Consider the following 23,601-nt stretch of genomic DNA (forward strand, 5'->3'; position numbering starts at 1 on the left):
CACTTACAATAATCTTTGGGTTTCCATGTGGCTTTTGAATTGTTTCCATCAATGCAACAGAAACTGTACTCACTTTAAATGGATGAGATAATGCACAAAAGTGTGCATACTTGGTAAGTCTGTCAACTACCACTATGATAACACTTTTTCCTTTGGAATTGGGTACACTTGTGATAAAATCCATTGAAACCTCCTCCCAACGTTGGCTTGGAATGAATAAGGGTTGTAATATTCTTGGGGTCTTAATTGTTTCAAATTTATTTTGTTGGCAAACAAAACATTCCGCCACAAACTTTTGAATATCTGATTTAAGGCCATCCCAAAAAAAATCCTTCTTAACCTTGTGGTAGGTTTTTAGAAATCCTGAGTGCCCTCCGAAGGGAGAGGTGTGCAATTCCCTAAGAATCATTTGTTTGAGTTGGGAATTCTTACATAGGTATAACCAATCCTTGTACCATAACGAATCATTTTTCCAGCTAAATGTATTAGATGTACTGGTATCTTGTTGTATCTTTTGAATGAATGCCCACACTTCCTCGTCATTCTTCCATTCATCCCTTGCTTCATTTATCCAATCTGGTTGGATAATAGAAATGGTGCAAAGAAATGATTCCACATCCTCATCTTTTCTTGAGAGTGCATCTGCCACAACGTTTTTCTTCCCTTTTTTGTATATGATTTCAAAGTCATAGCCCAACATCTTTGTGATCCATTTTTGCTACTCTTTTGAAGATAATCTTTGTTCCAAAAAGTATTTAAGACTATGATGATTTTTTTTTACCTTGAAGTGTCTTCCCATTAGGTAGGGTCACCATTTCTTAAGTGCATGTAGTATTGCCAGCATTTCCTTCTCATAAATAGCTTTGTGTAAATACTTTCCATTGATTGGATGACTTTTGAAAGCAATAGGTCTTTGTTCTTGCATTAAAACAACACCTATTCCATTTCCTGAGGCATCACATTCCACAATAAAGGTTTTTGTGATGTCCGGTGTAGCTAAGACTGGTGCTTGGCACATTGCCTCTTTAAGATGTTCAAAGGCCTTCGTTGCTTCTGGAGCCCATGAGAATGCATCTTTCTTCAATAATGTTGTTAGAGGTGTTGCTATTCTCCCATAATTCTTAACAAACTTGCGATAATACCTTGTCAACCCAAGAAATCCTCATAGATGCTTTATGGATGTGGGGATTTTCCATTCCTTAATGGTTTTAATTTTTCTATGGTCTACCTTAACACCTTCATGAGATACAATATGACCCAGATATTCCACCTCTTGTACTCCAAAGAAAAATTTCGACATTTTTGCATATAATTGTTTCTCCTCCAATAGTTTGAGCACCATGTCAACATGTTGGACATGATCCTTCCAAGACTTGCTGTAGATTAGTATATCATCAAAAAATACTAACACAAATTTTCTAAGGAAGGGTTTGAAAATGGAATTCATCAAACCTTGAAATGTAGAAGGTGCATTAGTAAGGCCAAAAGGCATGACCAAAAATTCATAATGACCCTCATGAGTTCTAAATGATGTTTTTGGAATGTCTTCAGTCTTCATTCTGATTTGATGATATCCTAAACGAAGATCCAACTTGGTGAAGTAAATTGATCCATGCAATTCATCCAATAATTCATCAATGACAGGAATGGGAAATTTATCTTTAATAGTGAGCTCACAAAAAGATAAAAGGATAGATCAACGCCTTAGAATTCAGCCTCTTTGAGGGGGCAACCTCCTTTACATTACACAAATGAACAATTCTTCGATGATACAAATGACAAAACCTCCTTTCTATATGTAAGAGTCTAAGGGGTCACAATATAACCAAGCTGACCTAACAATAATAATATAAAGGCACAAAAATAACAATATTGGGATTCTATGGGGCAAAATAATAAAAATATGGGGACAATAGGGGCACAAAAATAACAATAAGGGATATAATGACAATAGCAATGGGGGAATCACTAGTATTATAGGGTAGGGACTTTGTATCAGTATAAGTCCCCTATAAATATATTTCTGATGTGGAAATTTTTTTATAACTTGAGGATGGAGGATGGAGACTCAGTGACAGAGCATCTGAACACCTTCAATACTATGGTAAGTTAGCTATTACCTATTGATATTAATATTTAAGATGAAAATAAGTGTATCAAATTTTTTTGTTCTTTACCAAACTCGTGGGTAGTCTAGTTTTTTCTATAAGTAGTAATGTAACTACTTTAAGTTTCAATGAAATAGTCTCATCCTTGTTATTAGAGGATCACATGGATCTTGGAGGCTAAGGTATTGAAGGCTTAAATGTCGAGAGTGTAGGAGTGAAAATGTTATATCTGCCATGAAAAGAGAACAAGATACTCTGATAAAATCCAATTCTATATTAAATGGAACAAAAAATTCTTTTACAATTACATTGCGAAGGAATAATATATCCTTTTGAAAGGTATATATAGTGTTTTCGGTGCTTTCTTGAGTTACATATTTTTTTACTATGGGTGAATACCACAAGCGGATACCATTAGTGGATTCCATGGGTGAATACCACTTTCCACTCATATCAAAATACCATGGGTAAATAACACTCTCCACTTGGATCAATCCCCTCCCATTTGGAAGCATTGCTCCCCATTGCATAAAGTTTCATCATGAGAAGCTTATTCTAAATGTGTCTCCTAGTGAGCTAGTTTTCTTGATGAAGAAGACATGAACCAATGAAGATAAGGGGGTGGTTAACCCATAATTGTGGGTTTTTGGATGACTCATAACCATATTTTGTTGAAGACAAGGGTTTGGTCTGGTTAATCCATAACCATGGGTTTATGGATGAACCATTACTAAATTCCAATGAAGAGAAGGGGTTTTTGTGTTTAACCCATAATCATGGTTTTATGTACGAGCCACAACAAACTGATTACAACGTGCTAAGTGCCAAAAAATATGAGGGTTTTTTGTGGTTGACACATAACTGTGAGTTTGTGTATGAGCCAAAACTAAATTAGTGATGGAAATCTTGGATAAGGGTTCTGTGTGCTTGACCCATAATTGTGGGTTTGTGGGTTGCCCATAACCATGATGATTACAATGTATCAAGTGCTAAGTATGAAACATGCCAAAGGTTTGCTTTTTAGTTTCTCTAATGTCATTTAGTCTTATAAGAGTGGACATAAAAATATCATCTCCATGTTCCAAATCCCTTAGTTGTCGGCCTTTTGGTGCTCCTACATATAAACACCTAAATTAAATCATCAATGATCTACCAAAATTTATAGCTTCCTCTTATATTTGAGTTCTCATGTTGATGCCAAAATAAGCAACGTAGGTCCCATCTGGGTGTTGTTATAATGGTGTCAAAGATGAAGAAATGTGAGTAAAAGATAGCCTACTATTTTCCCATAACTTGTTTTCACAATGGCTATTATGTCTTGATTCTTGATAGCAATAGGCCATGATTGTGCCTTTATTGGATTGGGGGACAATATGTTAGCATTTTGTATCTCTTAAAGAATTTCTGCTGGAAATCCAATTTATTGAAATGTCATAGAAGGAGTGGGAACATTATCTCCCTAGGTTGAGACCTCATGTTATCTCCCATAAAAATCAACTCTTGGGGAATTTGGAAGTTCAAAATTTCTTTGCATCCTTGGAGTCGGTTTGAAAATGGGATTTCAGTAATTCATTCCATTAGAAACATACTAATATGGATTGACAACTTATCATGGGCCAAGACCAACTAGTACACTAAAACCATTACCAAACCTAGGTGGATCGTATGAGGAGTTCGTCCCTAGTATAATATGTTGTTGTTGTTAATTTTGATGTTGTTCCCAGTGATGTTCTTGATGTTGTAGTTGTGGTTGTTTTTTTCTCAAGATGTGAATAACAACTAGCTTGGGATGCCCTTCCATGTGTTAAAGGCTTTGGCATTGACGTCTTGCCCATTATTTTGCATATGGTAGCCAGATAGATATGAGAGGTCCTTGAGGTTTTTGCATATGGATAAGGGTATTGGCTACCTATTATAAACATGTTTCCTACAAATACTTTATTCTTATAAACTAAAATACAACCTCTGAATTGCCAGATTTTATTGGAATATAGTTTTGGCATATTAAAGGGGAAACTTATGCTACTATCTAAGAAAATAATTTTTTGGGCAGTTTCAAGGGAATATCGAAGCTAAATAATGGATACTTCATGAGTAAAAAGGGAAATAGAACCATCCTCTTTTAGAACATGAAAGGAACTCACATAGAAAGGAGACATATTTGCAAACAATATCTAATTTGGCAATAAAGGGAGAAAGGTTTAGGCCTATTTTCACCATCAAGTAAAAATGAAAGGAAAACCTTGCGATATGTTATGGCCTATAGTAATAGACCATGTGACAGTGAGGAAGTGGTCTAAAGGTTATATACAACATTTCTTAGACACACTCTTAAATGTTTTAGGCTAGATATTGGGTTTCCAGTGGTTTGTGGATTGAAACACATTCCTATATTAGTGGTAAACATTATTCAAGTTAGATTCAATACCATATATAAAATAAAAAGAGAGAATTTTCTTTGAATATTTATTGATAGGAAGAGAAACACAAATAAATACATTAATGGATAAGTTTAAAGCAAATTTCCTAGCATTACATGTTGAGGGTGATTTAAAGTCCACGGGTTAAAGTGCTAGCATATTGGCAAGATATTTACCCCTTGAAATAGGTATCCAAGTAGTATATCTCCTAGGAAAAGGGACATCAATTCCATCAACAAATCAACCAGAAAATCATCTAGAAAAAATAAAACAAAGGGGGAAAGATATGATTTAATGAAGAGATGTTCCATAACCTGAAATTGAAGCTCTAGCATTCTTGTATCTCCTTTCCAACCCTCATCTTTATGTTTATCTAGTGTAAAAAAGATATAAGAGAAGTCATAAGGAAGTGCTTAGACTATTTAAAGGAGTTTTTATGATCCATATTGACATATTGCATGGTGAAGTAATAGGTTGCTCAACCTATGGAATTGGTAACCAATTGATGGTTTTGGGAGATGAGCACATGGTTAAGAAGTATATGTTGCACTCTTTTCATGTTGATATGTTAAGGAGTTCTAAAATTTGTGCATTATCAACCTTTTCACATATTCTTCAAGAAGAAACTCCATGAAAGGAACTCTCATGTATCTATGTGAAATCTAAATTGAAATTAAATTCTCAGGTGCCAAGGAAGTGAAGAGCTTAACCAATTTGTTTGCAAGCAAGATATCTCTCAGTGAAAAGAAAAAAGACCCATATTTTTTTATCAATATAATAGATGATGAAAGTAGTACAACACCTTTTGGGTACACAAGAAAAGTAATCTATCAGTCATACATAACTACAATGGTGATACCATAGAAGAAAAGCCCCTTTTTCATGAGTGTGGTCCATCTTGTAATTGTCCTCCAACTTGCCACAACGGAGTGAGCTAAGATAGTATGAAACTTGAGCTCTCTAATGGAGGTCCATCCTCCTAGGGAGCCATCATAATAGAATAAAAAATAAAACAATAGAATCCAAATAATAGAAAGTGAGAGACAAATGGACTAACATGGGATACACTGATTTGATTGATCAAATTCCTAAAACGAAGTATGATGATCAAATTCGTGAAATAGAGTATGCTAATAAAATGCATGAAGTAATATTAGTTGCAAAGTAACATATATGTAACCTATATCAAGTGCAAAAGTGGCTTAGGATTCTGTTGTAGAAGTATCCCAGAAGTTTTTGGTGTATTATATCATACCCAATTGAAAGTGATCTCAAAATGGATTTGGAAGAAAGCTAATTGCTATAGATGGCTAAAGTATCATCATTATTCATCAATATGAGGTGAGTAATTGCATACCATGAAAATCATTAACGAAAAAGAATTATCCTTGAATCCATAGGCTGAAGACTATTCCTTTTTGTGCTAGGAATTTGGAATACAAACAAACAATTGGAATCTTATTCATTTGGAAGACCTTTCGTTTCCTTGCTAAGAATTTGGTTATGCAAATATTGGTTCTAACTTTTAGAAGATTTGAAATGAATTAAACATGTGAATATGGAAAGAAAAAAATCACTTCAAATCCATGCATTGGAATACATGCAATCAACGAGTTATGCCTATGAAATGATGCATTTTTGGATGGCAAAACTACTTATTGATTTTGCACATGAGAGACCTAGTTCATGAATTATTTTGAAAAGAGAGAAATGCATAAAGAATTGAGGAATAGAAGCATAAGAGAATATCAATTTAGATAGAGAATAATATAAGACAAATAGTTATAAAGCAGCAATGATAGAGTTAAAATGAGTTAAACTAGTAAAGTAAAATTTTAATTCATCAGGGGATTGGTGTCTCCTTCCAGGTAGTATAAAAAAAAATGGAGCTTGTAAGAAGAGGGAGTTGATGCTCCTAACAAGTTGTTGCTTGTAGAAGAAATGGGAGTTTAAAACCTCTTATATGTAGAAGCCTATAAAATTTATGTAAAAGAGGGAGTGGGTGCTTGCCTTTATATCAATAAAAAATCATGGTTTTATCCCTTTATGGGTTTCCACTTATATATGGTGTCTATATGTGTTTCATGTGTTGAATGTATGTTTTCTTTTGAATTCATGGTTAACTGTTGAAAACCTATATTACCATTAGAGGAAAATTCCCCCTAAAGGTGCACATGATTTTTTCAGGTAATTTCTTTGTCATAATATGTAAACTAATCAAAATCCTTTAAATTTAAAGATAGGTACATGTAAATATTTTTGAGGGAAAAGAAGAAAACATACTTTTTTTTTAATTGTATTTTTGGCTTATCTCCTTATATCTTTACTCTAATTTCAAGTCTAGACACCCAGTGGATTCGGAATTAAATTCCACATCCAACGAGTACCCAGTATGCATACTTTTGAGAAGACCCGCAATGATAAAAATTGAATATACCATAAATAGGCGTGTTCAACATGATTTTTTAATGTATCTTCAATTTTTTTCAATGTGGGTCTTCTCAAAAGTATGCATAATGGGTACTCGTTGGATGTGGAATTTGATTCCGCATCCAACGAGTGTCTACACTTGAAATTGAGTAAATCTATAATGAGATGGGATAAAAATACAATTAAAAAACGTAGTTTTCTTCTTTTCCCTCTAAAATTCAACTATTATTTTATTATTTTTCCTTAGAAGGCCACTTTTAGGCTGAAATTTCCTCTAATATTTGCTAATTGTTAAAGAAAATGTTAAAACAATTCTAAAATAATTTGAAATTTATCATTGTCAAAAGATGCAATTATTGATTCATCCCCGTTGTCAATAATATCCTAGTTTCCAATGGTTAATATCAAAGTAGGTTCCTTGTATATCACCATAACAATTGGAAGGAAGATATAGTTCATAAGAATGGTCAATAAGGAAGGATGTTCAACAAATAAATCTCCTTTTTTTAATGGTACTAATTATAGCTTTTGAAAAGTAATAATGAGGACATATTTAATGTCCCTTGGTGTAGATGTTTGGGGTGAAATGGAAAATGGCTATGAAGAGTCATCTGTAATAACTAACAAAGATGATAAGATTGAATTTTCATTCAATGTAAAATCCATGAATGCTATCCTTAGTGGGCTAGTTGAGTTAGAATTTGTAAAAGTAATGCATTGTAAGAATGCTAAAGAAATATTTGACAAATTAAAAAACATTCATGAAGGAGATGGTAAAGTGAAATTGGTGAAATTACAATTTTACATAATAAAATTTTAGTCCTTAAGAATGAATGATGATGAAGACATAGCTAAGTTCTATCTTTGAGTTGATGAAATTGTTAATGTTATGATGGATCTGGGGGAAACATTTAGGGAGTCCACAATGGTCCAAAAAGTGTTCAGATCACTCGTGGCCAAGTTTAATCCTAAAGTGTCAGTTATTGAAGAAATATATAACATTTAAACACTAAAACTGATTCAATTACTTATATCCACAATAGCATATGAAATGAGAATTACAAAATGAAAGTCCACATCAAGAGATGTAACATTTAAAGCAAATAAGAAATCCACAAAGACCAAGAAGGCTTAAGTTTAGGCTCAGATGAAGAAGAAGAAAAAATTGTGTGAAGACCTATTGAAGGCTCAAAAATATCTACCTACAACATTATAAGGGAGACAAACTGGTTGGGAACTTAGAGAAGCTCCTTTTCCATTGAAATGGTGGTTATGACTAGTTAAGCTAGGTCCAGTTGCCTTCTCTCTATCTCCACTGGCTTAAATTATGAATTTCACATACCAATAGAGAAGAGACATCAAATCAATTCTCTTGTTGATTAGGCAAGACAGTGATCCTTAAGATGATCTCGGGCTCTACCAAGCCGCTCTAAAGACTGCCCCGTTATGAGGGGACTTCTAGGATGCGAGAATTAAAACTAAAATGTAAAAACTAATCTAAGATGCATGTATCCTAGACCTATGTCAATTGAAAGAAAGAGTGTTCTTTCTCTCAATCAGGATCAAGTTAAAAGGAAGGGAAAAGAAGCATGTTGGAATTGAAATGAGATAAAGGAAATAAACCAGGGAAATAGTTCACAATTTCTAATCCTTGTTAAAGCAGATATAAACAACTAAATGTCTAATAAATAGTTACCATACGCTTAATTCTAAATAACTCCAACTCCTAATAAATATATGCACAAGAAATGAAAGATTCATGCCATAATACTGAATTAATTCTAATAAAATGACATGTCAAAAAATAAGTCATCTATAATTTTAAACTGTTAGATAGCTTGCCAGCCTAAAGGAATAAAAGTTTTTCCTTATATAATTTCTAGTTTTCAAGACGCATTTCTGATTAATCCTGCAAGATAGCTTGATAAAATTTTAAATGAGCTAATAGGTAACATTTAACAATAGTGCTAAAGCCAACTAATCTACTCATACACCAAAAATGTATTTGAAAGCTGAAGAATTTATTTACAATAACCGATGAAAAGAATAGTGCTATGCAAACAATTATAGAAATGAATCTAATTATGAATATGAATCAAGTTACATAAACGTGAGAAGATTACAGTAGTGAAAATCCCCTACTTCCAGCAAACTTGATTCCATGCCAGTAAAGAAAGGCTCTGATCCCACTACAGTACTGCACATGAGCATTGAAATCCCTCTAAAAACAAGCTATAACCTCCTATATTATTCTGCTTCTACTCCTAGATTCTGTTCTTTTTAATCTCAACGTAGGGATGAGTATTTATACCAAATGGGACAATATAACATACTCGACTTATCTCTCAAGAGAAAAGTTAGTTATGGCAAAGATGGCTTCAGTTGGAACTGGAAAAATGCATACGAGCACAATACAATGAATTGCTTCATTTGATTTGCTTAGTGCTAAAATTATCTCGTTGGTTTCATTGATTCAACAAACTTTTCCTATTAATAGATCCATTTTTTGCCTGGAGGAATTTCATTGGAAATCATATTATTGACTAGATGTTGTTTCACTATCGGCCTTTATCGGAATCTCTTTATCAAAAGAAAACATAATTATATTAAAAATGGTGTAAAACAAAATTTGTAAATAAACTGAATTGTGCCCAAAACCAATATAAATTCAAATGGATTTTTAAAGTTATATAACAACAACTTATATGAGGGACAAGTGGCTGACGTTAACAGGTATTGGATAAATGGATATCGCGACTTTAACAATGGAAATAATATAAAACTTACGATGTAAATAAATCTCGTTGAGCGATATCAACATTAAATTGTTGTTTATATGCTCATATGATCCGAAGGAATATCGGAAATTAGAGGTTTGGGTGTGAGCCAATAAAAAAAGTCACGATATAATGAGTATACCTAATGTTACAATTAAACAAATTCTATAACCATATTGGGTCCGACATATTAGAGCTTGGCAAATATCATAGGTCGGGAAGGATTCACATTGGGATATCAGCAATCATGACCATCGGAATATCAGAGATCGAAGGGATATTATTATTGAAAGTTGGAGAGGCAAGGTGCATCGACATATCAGAGCAGAATCATATTGGAGTACTGGGGAATGGTATTGTCGGAGTTTTTTAAATGTGTCTCAAAAGGAAATCTTTGATATGCATTACCTTTGATATGCAGGAGTGGAAAAAATGACATGGAATGTAGGTCCTCTGGTAACCACTTTATTATATTCATTTGATTATTGAAAAGAGCCACTTTATGGATTGGACTTTGAATATCGGGGATTTCAAATGAATTCCTCTGATATAAAAGCTCCTATATCTCTGATATAATATTTTATTGATATAAAAAGAATCACTTGTTTAATGATTAAAGCCAAACTTGAAGCCACTTAATTATATCAATCTTGGTCTTGGGGGATATGTATAAAATATAATATTTACAAAATATAAATTAATATTTACAATTGAAAATTAATTATTTAGAAATAAATAAATTTATGAAACAAAAGTAATGTATAATTTATACATTTTAATAGGCCAAAGTAGTGAAAAATATCCAATCTTCAATTAGGTGCCATTTACAAACCAAACAACCAAATGAGATCAAAAAGTTAAGATAGGAAGATAGCAAAATATTGAACTCATTGAAGCAATCCATATACTCAAAATCAAATAGTAATATGTCCAACCATTCAATCAAAGGGGCCCATAATGAGAATTAAGTGAATGATGGGGGGTTTGTGTTTTTACCACAACAATGGTGACGCACTGGGAAGAAACAATTATCTCTGGAAAAATGACGAAACTCTAAGAAAATGAATAAGGTTAAATCAATCAAAGTGCTAGGATTCAGATTTTCAATTCCCAATAATGAATAACGAATTTTTATCATTTTGCATATCTCCAAAATTGATTATAAGAGTCATGTTTTACAACAATTATTTAATTGATAACAACTTAAACTCAAATAAAAAATGTGAACTCTTGTTGCCATAGGTAGAACCACTGCTACCAATAGGCATCCATAGCCTCGATAGGGTTACCTCATAGCCCAAAGGAATTGTCAGTATCCCATCTATGTTTAAATATTCCAGAGGAGACATAATTCATTAATAACTCTGAAATCCATTGTCTTGACTTGGTAACCATATATTGATAATTCCATTCACAAGCATTAATATTCATGAGCAAGTCGGCTCATCATGAGACCTCTCATCTTACACTGTATTGTGATAAGCCATTATCCTAGTTTGGTGACCAGATATGATAATGCCATAGCCATAAAGACACATGATCATGGTAGGTTGGCTCATTATGGAGACCCCCTATTTTTCAAGTATTTTACACAAATTTTAATTTACAGTCTAATGCTTTTAGCATAAATGTGGAGACAAATATTCTCCTTAAGAGATTGGGATGAATTAGAAGAATTATAAAAATACTAAACTTGTTTGTTGCTTTAGAATGAGTTGTTTATAATATAAGTTGTTGCAAAAATATAAGTATCTCTTATGTTAGAAAATGAGATTATCAAAATGATAAAGAAAAACAATATAATAAAATTTCAAATCTGAATCTGAAAGATAGTAATTGATAACTAATTTGATATTCTTCCTTTTACCAATGAATTTCATTAAATTAGAGTAAAGATTTCCCATATATCAGACCACAGGTGGGTGGAAAAGGCCCTCCAACTAAAAGGTTGGTAAAAGCACACACAAGGGGATTTTGAAAAGGAAACAAAATGAAATGTCATGACATCAGATCCGAAAACAGGAGCGAAGAGAAATGCAAACCAAACTAAAATAAAAGTAAACCATTGCAAACAAAATCATGAAATAGGCATAACTCAAACAAGATAAAAGAAAAATATTGACATAAGGAATTAAGGTCTTGTTATGTATTTGTCAAGCAAAATGTTGTCTCGTTTAATGAGTTTCTCATTCATGATTTTATTATAAACAAACTAATGAAGGGTTGTGATTAAAAATTGTATTTTAAGAGCTTAACATGCATTTTTATTTCCTTAATCAAGTCTTGTTTTCAAAAATATATAAAAAATGATAAGAAAAACTAAAAGTTGAGGAAATATCCCTGTGTGAGGCTTGAAAAAAAAAAAAACGCATCTTTTAGCATTTGGATTTAGCACAACCATTTTATTAGAAAAAGCTAAATAAAACAAAACCTGCAAAAATAATAACAAAATATAAGAAAGAAAAACTAAATCAGAAAAGAATAAACTGAAATAAAACATATAAACAGATGATAATAAAAATCAACACTCGAAAGAATTTAATAATAAGTTTACCTCATGGGTCTTCATCTTCCTCCATGTATTTCTTAAAAATGTTTGAAATAATCTTTTATTCATTCTATAAAACATTAACAAAAAGAAATATAATATATTCCTAATCCTAATCTAAAAAGAAGATTAAGACTAGGTGAGATCAAACTTCCAGTGTAACCATTCAAGTGCTTTATTTACTGCATGTACATAAAAGTAAAAAATTAGTAACAAAAGCACAATTATAATTAAACTAATAAAACTAAATTTATTATGTACATCTAATGCTAAAGTATGTACAAACATCAACATATTTACAAATAAATTATTTGTAAACCATCTCTTTTGGAATGTTCTCTCTGAAGAAATATATATGGGATCATAAAAGTATTGTTGTATATTTTTCAGAGATTGAAAACTATTTAGAGGAGAAGGTAGCAGGTCAGATTGTGTAGGAACATTCTCAAGAGTTAAATTTGGTTGACAATGCTTTAGAGAATAAAGTGATATTTGAAAAGAGATGATCTTTAAGTGAAAATTGAAAAGAAAATTATTGATATTCAATTACATATTCATTATTCTCTATTAATAAATCTTGAGGGTGCTCAATACTGGGATTTTGAACATGTCTGCATAAAATGTCAAAAAAGAAAACATAACAAAAGAATTGAAAGAAAGAAAACAAAAACCAAATCGCTATGTGCCTTATAATTACAAAATATTGTTACAGGGAAACTTTGGAACCTATCATTAAATTCAATAATTGAATTGCCACTAAAAGGACATTCAAACAAAATTTTATAGATGCGTGTTCCCAAAATAAAATCAGAATGAATTGCATTAGAAACTTGCAAAACAAGCTCATCAAAATTCTCAAAATTAAATTCGTGTTCAACAAGAGGAGACTAGATTACAAAACGTAAATCTTCATGAGATGAATCCATTTTTAATATTAGTGTGCTTTATCTAGGATGAAAATATTTGTCATTATCATCATGGTATTCATTGTAAATTACCTCCTTCTCTTGGAAATTAGATGATTGATCTCAACTAACATAATCATAAAATATGTGGGAGGGAGATTCAAGAACATCATTAATGACTAAAGATTTATCATCTAAGTGAGTGATAATTTCATAATTTTCACAAGTAGTGGTAGAATTGATTTCAACTAAAATATTATAATGATCATAATTTAATACAATTTGATTTGAAAAGATATCTAGATAAAGAAAATAATAACTACCAGAATATAATGTTGGTTAAAAAAATTCATCTTGACAATTCGCGTTCTAATTCTGGCTTAATGAATCTCTTTCAGTTGTGGAAGAAGAAATCTATTCTAAATTTTAAGAATCTACCTTAGGAGAAGAGAGATTGACATATTCATTATTAATATATTGTTGTTAATTAATTCTATTGGACCTTCTTATTGGTCACAAGAATCATTAGAAATTGTTTTAGCAACATTTTCGAATTCTACATTTATATTTGAAAGAATCATTTCAGAAACCGAAAAATGTGTGTTGCAGCTTTTCAAATAGAAAGGTTGTAATCTAATTTCAATCTTAGGCTCAGGCTCAATAAAATAAATTGCAGATTAAATACTAAGTAATGAATTAGATATATCTTGTTTATTATTTAATTCGGTATCTTCATAATTAGAAGAAACAAGAGAGGAAAAATGCTCAATCAAATCTTCACTTGAAGGTAAATCACATAAACGAAATATATAATAAAGTGACCAAAATCTATTAGAAAATTCTTCTAAAGAATCATCTTCATACATGAAAATATTATCCAATTCTAAGCACAAATGATCATAGTTATAATTTTAATGCGCTTTTAGAAATATCTGCATGAAATGGTTCCAAGAATGAATTGACTTTGTTGGAAGTGCTTTGAACCATTTTTGTATTCATCCTTGAAATGTCACAGTAAAAATTCTACAGAGCTCATTATCAATAGTAATATTGAAAGATTCACATCTATCTACAAAATTACAAAGATTAACTAAGCAAAACAATTTACTCTCACCATCAAACTTCAAATTTGACAAGGACTCAATTTGCTTCTTGGTCATGATTTTGGTAGGTTTAGATGATCTAGAATCATGACCCGATGTAGGAATGCATAAAGGATCCATGATTAGTTAAAAAATATAAAAACAAGAAATCACACAGACTAACTAGGTCAAAGCCCTCCTTCTAGCGCAAAAAATGTTGAAGGCTCAAAAATCTCTGCCTAGAGCATTATAAGGGTGACCACTTGGTTGGGAACTTAGAGAAGCTCCTTTTCCATTGAAATGGTGGTTCCAATGGGTTAAACTAGGTCCAATTACCTTCTCTCTATCTCCAGTAGCTTAAAGTATGACTTTCACTTACCAATAGAGAAGAAACATTAGATCATCCCTCTTTCTAATCAGGCAATAAAGTGATCCTTAAGCTAATCTAGGTCTCAACCAAGCCACTCTAAAGGCGACTCCTTTATGAGGGGACTTCTAGGATGCGGGAATTAAAAATAAAATGAAAAATCTAATCTAAGATGCACTTATCCTAGACCCATCTTGATTGAAAGAAAGAGTAGTCTTTCTCTCAATCAAGAGCAAGTTAAAAGGAAGGGAAAATAAGAATGTTGGGATTGAAATGAGATAAAGAAAATAGACTAGGGAAATAGTTCACAATATCCAGTCCTTGTTCAAGCAGATATAAACAACTAAATTCCTAATAAATAGTTACTAGACACTTAACTCTAAATAACTCCAACTCCTGATAAACATATGCATAAGAAATGAAATATTCATGCCATAATACTGAAATATTTCTAATAAAATGACATGTAGAAAAGAAAGACATATATAACTTTAAACTGTTAGATAGCTAGCCAGCCTAAAGAAATAAAAGTATGTTCTTATACAATTTCCAGTGTTCAAGGCAAATTTATGATTAATCCTACAAGATATCTTGATCATATTTTAAATGAGCTAATAAATAACATTTAACAATATTTCTAAATCCAATTAATCTACTCATATACCAGAAATGTATTTGAAAGATGAAGAATTCATTTACAATAACTGATGCAAATAGTAGTGCTTTGCAAACAATTATAGAAATAAATATAATTATGAATATGAATCAAGTTACATAAACCTCAGAAGATTACAATACTGAAAATCCCCTGTTGCCAATAAACTTGATTCCCTATCTGAAAAGAAAGGCTCGAATCCCACAACAATAGTGCACACGAGCATTGAACTCGAATACAAACAAGCTATAAGCTCCTATATTATTCTACCTATTCTCCTGGATTCCATTCTTTTTAAAATCAGCCCAGAGATGATTACTTATACAAAATGGGACAATATAACAGACTCCCCTTATCTCTCAATAAAAAAGTTAGGTATGAAAAAGATGGCTTTAGTTGGAATTCTAGCAAAATGCATATGAGCATAATAGAACAAATTTCTGTTTGATATGCGCAATGCTAAAATTATCTTGTTGGTTTCATTGTTTCAATGAACTTTTCCTATTAATAGATCCATTTTCTGCCTGGAGGAATTTCGTTGGTAATCGTATTATTGACTAGATCTTGTTTCACTATCGGCCTTTATCAGAAGCTCTCTGTCAATATAAAACACAGTTATATTAAAAATGGTGTAAAAAAAGCTTTGTAAATAAACCGAATTATGCCCAAAACCAATATAAATTCAAATGGCTTTTTAAATTTATATTACAATGACTTATAGGAGGTGAAAAGTGGAAAATGTTAACATGTATCGGAGAAATGGATATCAGGCCTTTTAACAATTACAATAATATAAAACTTATGATGTAAACAAATCTTGTTGAGGAGCGGACACGATATCAACATTAAATTGTTGTTTATATGCTCATCCGATCCGGAGGAATATTAGAAATTGGAGGTTTGGGTGTGAGCCAATAACAAAAGTCACGATATAATGAGCAGACCCGATGTTACAATTAAACAAATTCTATAACCATATTGGGTCCGACATATTGGAGCCTGGAAGATATCAAAGGTCGGGAAGGATGCACATCGGGATATCAGTGATCATGACCATCGGAATATCAGAGATCTAAGGGATATGATTATCAAAATTCAGAGAGGCAAGGTGTATCAACAAATCAGAGTGGAATCATATTGGAGTATTGGGGAATGGTGTTGTTGGATTTTTTTAAATGTGTCTCGAAAGCAAATCTCTAATATGCATTACCTCTGATATGTGGGAGCGGAAACAATGATGTGGAATGTGGGTCCTCTAACAACTGCTTTATTATATTCATTTGATTATTGAAAAGAGCCACTTTATGGATTGGACTTTGAATATCGTGATTTCAAATGAATTCCTCCGAAATCAAAGCTCTTATATCTCTGATATAATATTTTATTGATATTAAAAGAATCACTTGTTTAATGATTAAGGCCTAACCTAAAGCCAGTTAATTATATCAATCTCGGTCTTTGGGCTATGCATAAAATAAAATATTTACAAAATATAAATTAATATTTACAATTGAAAATTAATTATTTAGAAACAAATAAATTTATGAAACAAAATTAATGTATAATTTATACATTTTAATAGGCCAAGGGAGTGAAAATATCCAATCTTCAATTAGGCGCCATTTACAAACCAAACAACCAAATGAGATAAAAAATTTATGATAGGAAGATAGGAAAATATTGAACTCATTGAAGCAATAAAAATATTCAAAATCAAATAGTAATATGTCCAACCATTCAATCAAAGGGTCCCCATAATGAGAATTAAGTGAATAATGGGGGGGCTGTGTTTTTACCATAACAAGACTAAGGAGTAAGCATAAGGGAAAACTTCCATTTAAGTGCTTTAATTATGGAATAATAGGGAATTATGCCTCAAAATTTCCATTTAAGAAGGAAGAGAATAATTTTAAAGGTAAAGAAATGAATAAATATAACAAAGTGAAGAAATTGGAAATATTAAAAAAGAAAATATTTTATACACAAGAAGCAAGTAGCTCCTCTAAAGACACAAGTGAGTCTTGTGTTGAAGAGGTAATTACTGAATTCATGCTTATGTCCCTAGAGTCTCAATCTTAAAAAAATAATAAGGGTGAGTTGTGTGAAGAAGAAGAGGGTGAGGTTGACCTTGAAGGAGAGTTAATTAGTGCTCTAGTAGAAATTGACAGAAAATAAAAATAAAAAAAGGAATTTTTTATAAAAATATGTTAAAGAAGAGCCTAATTTTGAAGAGCTACTCTAGTTAAAATTTCAATTAGAATAGGACAAAAAACTAAAGACATCCTATTACAATCGTTGAAAGAGAAAAGTAACGAATGTGAACAACTAGAAGAAGAAGAGTTTCTTTGAGAAAGAAACTAGAGAAAACTCAAGTTGAGTTGAATATGAATCTTAAACACATTAAGGGGTCCAAAAATTTGGATGAGATATTGAATCCTTAGATATCTCCTCTTATGAAATCTAGTTTGGGTTATGAAGGAGAAACCAATAAAAAAGAGAAAGAGGATAAAAATATTGTAGAAATTCCTTGTAGATTCAAATTGCATATTGTAATATACTAAAACAATTGACTTGAATCTACTCTACTCATCAGCGGAAATAATAAACAATCGATGAAATCATGAAGCATATAAGAGAAATAATTCAATCAAACATAACACAATTCTTTTATGGGGAATGCCACAACTAAAAACCCCTTCTATCTGTATATTGCATTAATAAGAAAATATGAGAAGATTACAATGTGTTTCTCAAGCCCGAGAAACCTTTACACTATCTCTATCTAACTCACTGCTTCCCAGACAAGCTCAAGCAATACTTAGCCAAATTATTTCTTTCCTAAGTGCCTATTTCCTTGCGTTGTTCCCTTTGGAATTAACCCATATTTAATTGTGAAATTCCACAATTATGAATCACACAATCCTCATCGTCCTTCCTCTGATTGCATGCATCACTTGTACAATTCAGATGATTAACAATTGATAGTACATTGTCCCTAAACTCCAATATCAATTGGGTCCTTCTCTAATTTGGCAAGCATGATTTAATTATGAGTGCATCTTTAGTTTATTGGTTGATCACTGCAGTTACACCCCACTGGTGTAGTTTACACCCCACTACTGCAGGTTACACCCTATTACTGCAAGTTACACCCCACTACAATAAGTTACACCTCACTATAGTAAGTTACACACTACTGCTGCAGGTTACACCTCACTACAGTAAGTTAGACCCCACTGCTACAGTAAGTTTCACAAATTAAATTAGGATTTTCTTCTTGCATTTTCAACGCTCCCTCTCAATAAGAAAAGGATTATCTGCTACCTCGATCCTGCCTTTGTGAAACTCAAATTTGCATCTTGACAATGCCTTTATCAAAATATCTACATCCTGCTCCTCTGTAGGAATGTATTCCAGCAACATGATTCTCCTCTCCACACAATCTTGTAGATGGCGATACCGAATGTCAATATGCTTGGTGATAATGAAAATCTGGATTCTCAAGGAGTTTGATACAACTTTGATTGTCACAGTAAATCACTATAAGATCCATCTACTGAACAAATAACCAAAAAAGGATCTTCCTCATCTAGATAGCCTCACAAGATGCTTGAATACCAACCATGTACTATGCTTCTGCTGAACTGAGTAGAACTGATCTTTTCTTCTTGTTGTACCAAGAAATTGTTGTCACTACAAGAAAAAAGGTCATTGGTGAGGGTCATGCCTATGACAGATCTTTAAGGTCTACCACCAATGTGACATATGGTGACAGTGTTTAAAAAAGCGTTGTTGTAAGTGTATATAGTGATGGTCCTTTAAGGTTTGTCACCAAAGCCATTTTGAATGACACTTTTGGTGATGGTTGTTAAAGGCTTGTCACTAATTCTCTATTTGGTGACACTTTTGGTAAGGGTCGTTAAATGCCCATCACTTATTCTCTCTTTGGTGACACTTATAGTGACGATATTTTATTGACCGTCACCAATGATCTTTTTGGTTACTTTTGGTGACGGTCAATAAATGTTTGTCATCATTGATCATTCCAATGAGTTTTTTATGACGCTTCATGCCTGTGACAAACCTTTAAGGTCCGTCACCAATGTGGCATATGGTGACGGTCTTTAAAAAATCATTGTTGTAAGTGTATATAGTGATGGTCCTTTAAGGTTTGTCACCAAATCCATTTTCAATGACACTTTTGGTGAGGGTCGTTAAAGGCCCATCACTAATTTTCTCTTTGGTGACACTTTTGGTGAGGATCGTTAAAGGCCCATCACTAATTCTCTTTTTGGTGACACTTCTAGTGACGATATTTTATTGACTCTCACCAATGCTCTTTTTGGTTACTTTTGGTGACGGTCAAAAAATGTTCGTCACCATTGATCATTCCAATGAGTTTTTGATGAAGCTATGTACTTGTTACTATATTTTTTTGTCAAAAGATAACGATTTAAGACCATTGTTGTGGAGTCTTTTTTATTATGTGTCCAAGGTCATAATGGTTATAATAGTCAGTCAATTCGTTAAGAATTAATTAGTGTGTATCATTTCCCTCAAGTCATAAGAATATAGTTTTCCTATGAGTCAACACATGATTTATCTCTATTAGGTTTATTATCTAGAAAATTTCCTTTAAATAAAGTTCCACTAGTGTGTGTAGGAACGATATTATTTAATACATAATCAAGCTCTATCAATTCTATTAATGAGAGAGACCTGGCACTCCTCAACACTCATGGCACACCTTAACATGCTTTGGAACAGTACACTAACATTCCTTGGCACATCACATGTCTTGGAACATCTTTGTACCTAGAACATCTTGCCATGAGTAGGATGCCCAAGCACATGTTGGCACACCTTAGCATAACATAGCACTCCCCTATCATGTGTTGGCATGCCCTGGAACACCTTGGAAAAATATTGCATTGAAAAACATTAGAGCTTGGCACACATTGGCACTTGGCATATATTGGAACATATTATAAGTGTGCCTAGCATGCCCCTTTTGAAAAAGATAATGTCCCGACTTATTAACCCTCTTATGTGTTCATTTCCTTGCATTTTAGCTTGTTTATTCCTTTTTTTTCCTTGAAACTCCTTGACGCATATTGGCATATTATGGCACCATGCACATCCAAGCATGTCTTAGCACTTGGAATGCCTTGACACTATTTGGCACATGCTAGCACACCCCAAAAATACCTAGCACACTCTAGCACTTCTTGACATTCCCTGATATTACCTGGCATGCCTTACCCATGCTTAGCATACCTTGTCACTCCCTCCTTGGCATGACAACTACTACTCATTAACACTCCCCGACATACCCTTATATTCATTCACTTCCATGCATTTTGACCTAGTGCTCCCTTGTGTTGTCCTAGTACTCCCTAACACTCCTCAGCATGCATTGGCACTCTCTAGCACACCTTAGCACTCTTCGATATGCTCTTCCACTTCATAGCATGCATCACACTCCCTGACACATATTAGCACTTGGCACGTGTTGGCACTTGGCAAGTATTAGAATGTTTGACATGCATTAAGATGACTTCGTATGATTTGGATTAGTTTAATATTAAAGTTATTTGAGATCAATTATTGGAAACTAGATGAGAAGAAACAGAGGAAGATTTGGCACTTAGAATGCATTAACACTTGGCACTTGGCACCTAGTTTTGGTTTTCTTAGCTTGACCCTCATGGAAAATGTAAATTGATGACTTATTAACCCTATTATGTGCTCATTTCCTTTTAGTTTAACATGTTCCTCCCTTTTGTTCCCTTGATAGTCCCTGGCATGCATTGTCACACCCTTATACATCTTGGCATGCCTTCGCACTTGGCATGTCTTATCTTTTTGACATGTCTTCGTACTATCTAGCACATGTTAGCATACCCTAGCATTCCCTAACACACCTTGGCAGTCATGACCTTATAACTAGCATTATATTTTTCCATGACTTGGGAACATTACATTCACTAGAACACCTTGGCACTCCCTACTTTTCATGCCCTCCGTTATCCTCCACAATGTTGCAGGCTGATGAGGATATCGATGGAGGTAATCACAGACCAAGCTTTTAGTTTGGTAGCTAACCATACCAAACTAGATAGGGCTCTCTCTATGAAATCATAACAAAGAGGTGACTGGAATGTAAAGGATTTTAGGCTAGATAGCTAGGTTCAAGTGGGTTTTGGAAAATTTAGGGTTTTGTTGCTGGATAAGGGAGAAAAACCAGGTAGCTAGGTTAGAGGATCAAAGGGTTACAACAAAAAATACAAAAAGGAGAAAGGTAACATTACTTTTGTGATGGATCTTAGGGTTTTTCGATGTAGTGTAGTGTTTAGAAGAAGCGAAAGGTATTAATGAGCACGAAACATGAATTCATTAAGCAAGAAATAAAGTAACACATAATGATTTTTCGATCAAAACAAAGCTTTATGCAAATAATTTTGTTTATAAAATGTAAGGAAAACCATTTAATAATTGATGAATGGAAAGAGAAGATTAATATCTTTCATATAAATCTATAACAGATAAAAAATAACATCACAAACTTACTGCACATGAATTCCTAGATAATAGTTGAAAATTGTGTCCTTTGATTTCCAGAAAATGTCCAAGTACAAGCTACAATAGTTCTCTCCTCTGAAATCCAACCCGTTCTATCACTGAGAAACTGATACATAAATACCAAAACAGCATCTCCCCACTCTTAGGGGTTGAATCAATGACTCTAGGAATTGTTCCATGAGGTGTTGTAACCAAACCCTAATGTCTAGGGAAGTTAAAAACAACTTCTACAATTAACTTTGACTCTAATCTCTCTCATAAATGAGGTCAAATTTACATAAAAACAACTTATAAATACTAACCACCCATTATTTAAATTTACTTTTACTCCTCACATTCATCTACTTCACCCTTTTGACTTTTACCAGAGTCAAACTAGGAATTACAAAAAATTACACAGTGAAAATTTTACAAAAATCTAAGAAATTTCCAGTTATATAGCGAGTTGTTGGAGGCCATTTTTGAGTGCCTTTCTAAAGTCCAAATCTAGATCAGAAGCCTTTTCTAGAAATATGGGAGAGTGTAGATGTCTTTAGAGTATTGTTTCACTCAAAATCACCAATTTTTGGCTGAGATACTGCCATTCTCCCAAGGTGTCTCCAGGTGTGCAATGAAATGGAAAGAGAGGGGTAGAAAGGTGATTTTTGGCATCCTTTTTGCAAATTTTTCAAAACCTAAGTCCCAGAACAAGAAAGTGGGCAAATGGGGTTTGAGATGGGGTCATAGGCTTTCCAAAAATGCTGATTTTACATCATTTGGAGCGCTAAGAAGGAAGCAAAGCGTGAGCTCGCTATGCTGCTAGACAAAAAATTGCAAGTCTGCACCAAAACACAAAATTTTCTCAAAGCCCTCCCAAAATTTTTCTAGAGATGCCTCCTTATCACACATAGAACTTGCTAACACTCCCTATCATACACTATTGTTCATTCATTTCCATGCAATTGAAACTAGTCCTTAATTGTGTTTCCTTGACACTACCTAGCATACCTTATCAATGCCTCCTTAGCACACCCAGAAATTGCTAACACTCCCTATCACACACTCTTATTCATTCATTTATATGCAATTGAAACTAGTCCTCCCTTGTGTTTCCCTGGCACTCCCTAGCATGCGTTGGCGCCACACCCTAGCACCTAACACCTCTTGGCATGTCTTAGCACTTGGCATGTCTTGAAATGACTAACATGCCTTGGAACTTTATAACATGTGTTATCACTTATTTACATTCCTTGCACACCTTGGCACTCCCTAGTTGTCATCCCCTCATAGATAGCCTTACCTTTTTTGTGACTTTGGAACCCAACCAAGTCATTGAAAAAATAGTGTTGTCCCTAGACAAAAGTTTCCCTTTGTCTAAAATTGCTTTTCCATCCCCTTATCATAATCGTAGGCTTACCAATTGCAAGTTCTATTATGAAATTATCCTAATACACGTTGTCCTCAGGACACCTGGAAGACACTCTTATTCATTTGTTTCCATGCACTTTGACCTAGTTCTCCCTTGTGATGCCCTCACACTCCCCAACACTCCTCGACATGCATTGACATTGTTTGGCATGTGTTATCACACCTTTTCATTCCTTGGCATGCCCTAGCACTTCTTAGCTATCATGCCCTCATAACTACCCTTATTGGTTTTAAGACTTGGGAACCAACCAAGTCCTACCTCGATTAGAACATCTTGACCAAGTTACAGTTACTATAACTACACTATCCCTTGTTCACCT

Source organism: Pinus tabuliformis, chromosome 3_1 (genome assembly GCF_031772625.1).
Source record: "Pinus tabuliformis cultivar Carrire ecotype Pingquan chromosome 3_1, CPIR1, whole genome shotgun sequence".
NCBI classification, from domain to species: Eukaryota; Viridiplantae; Streptophyta; class Pinopsida; order Pinales; family Pinaceae; genus Pinus; species Pinus tabuliformis.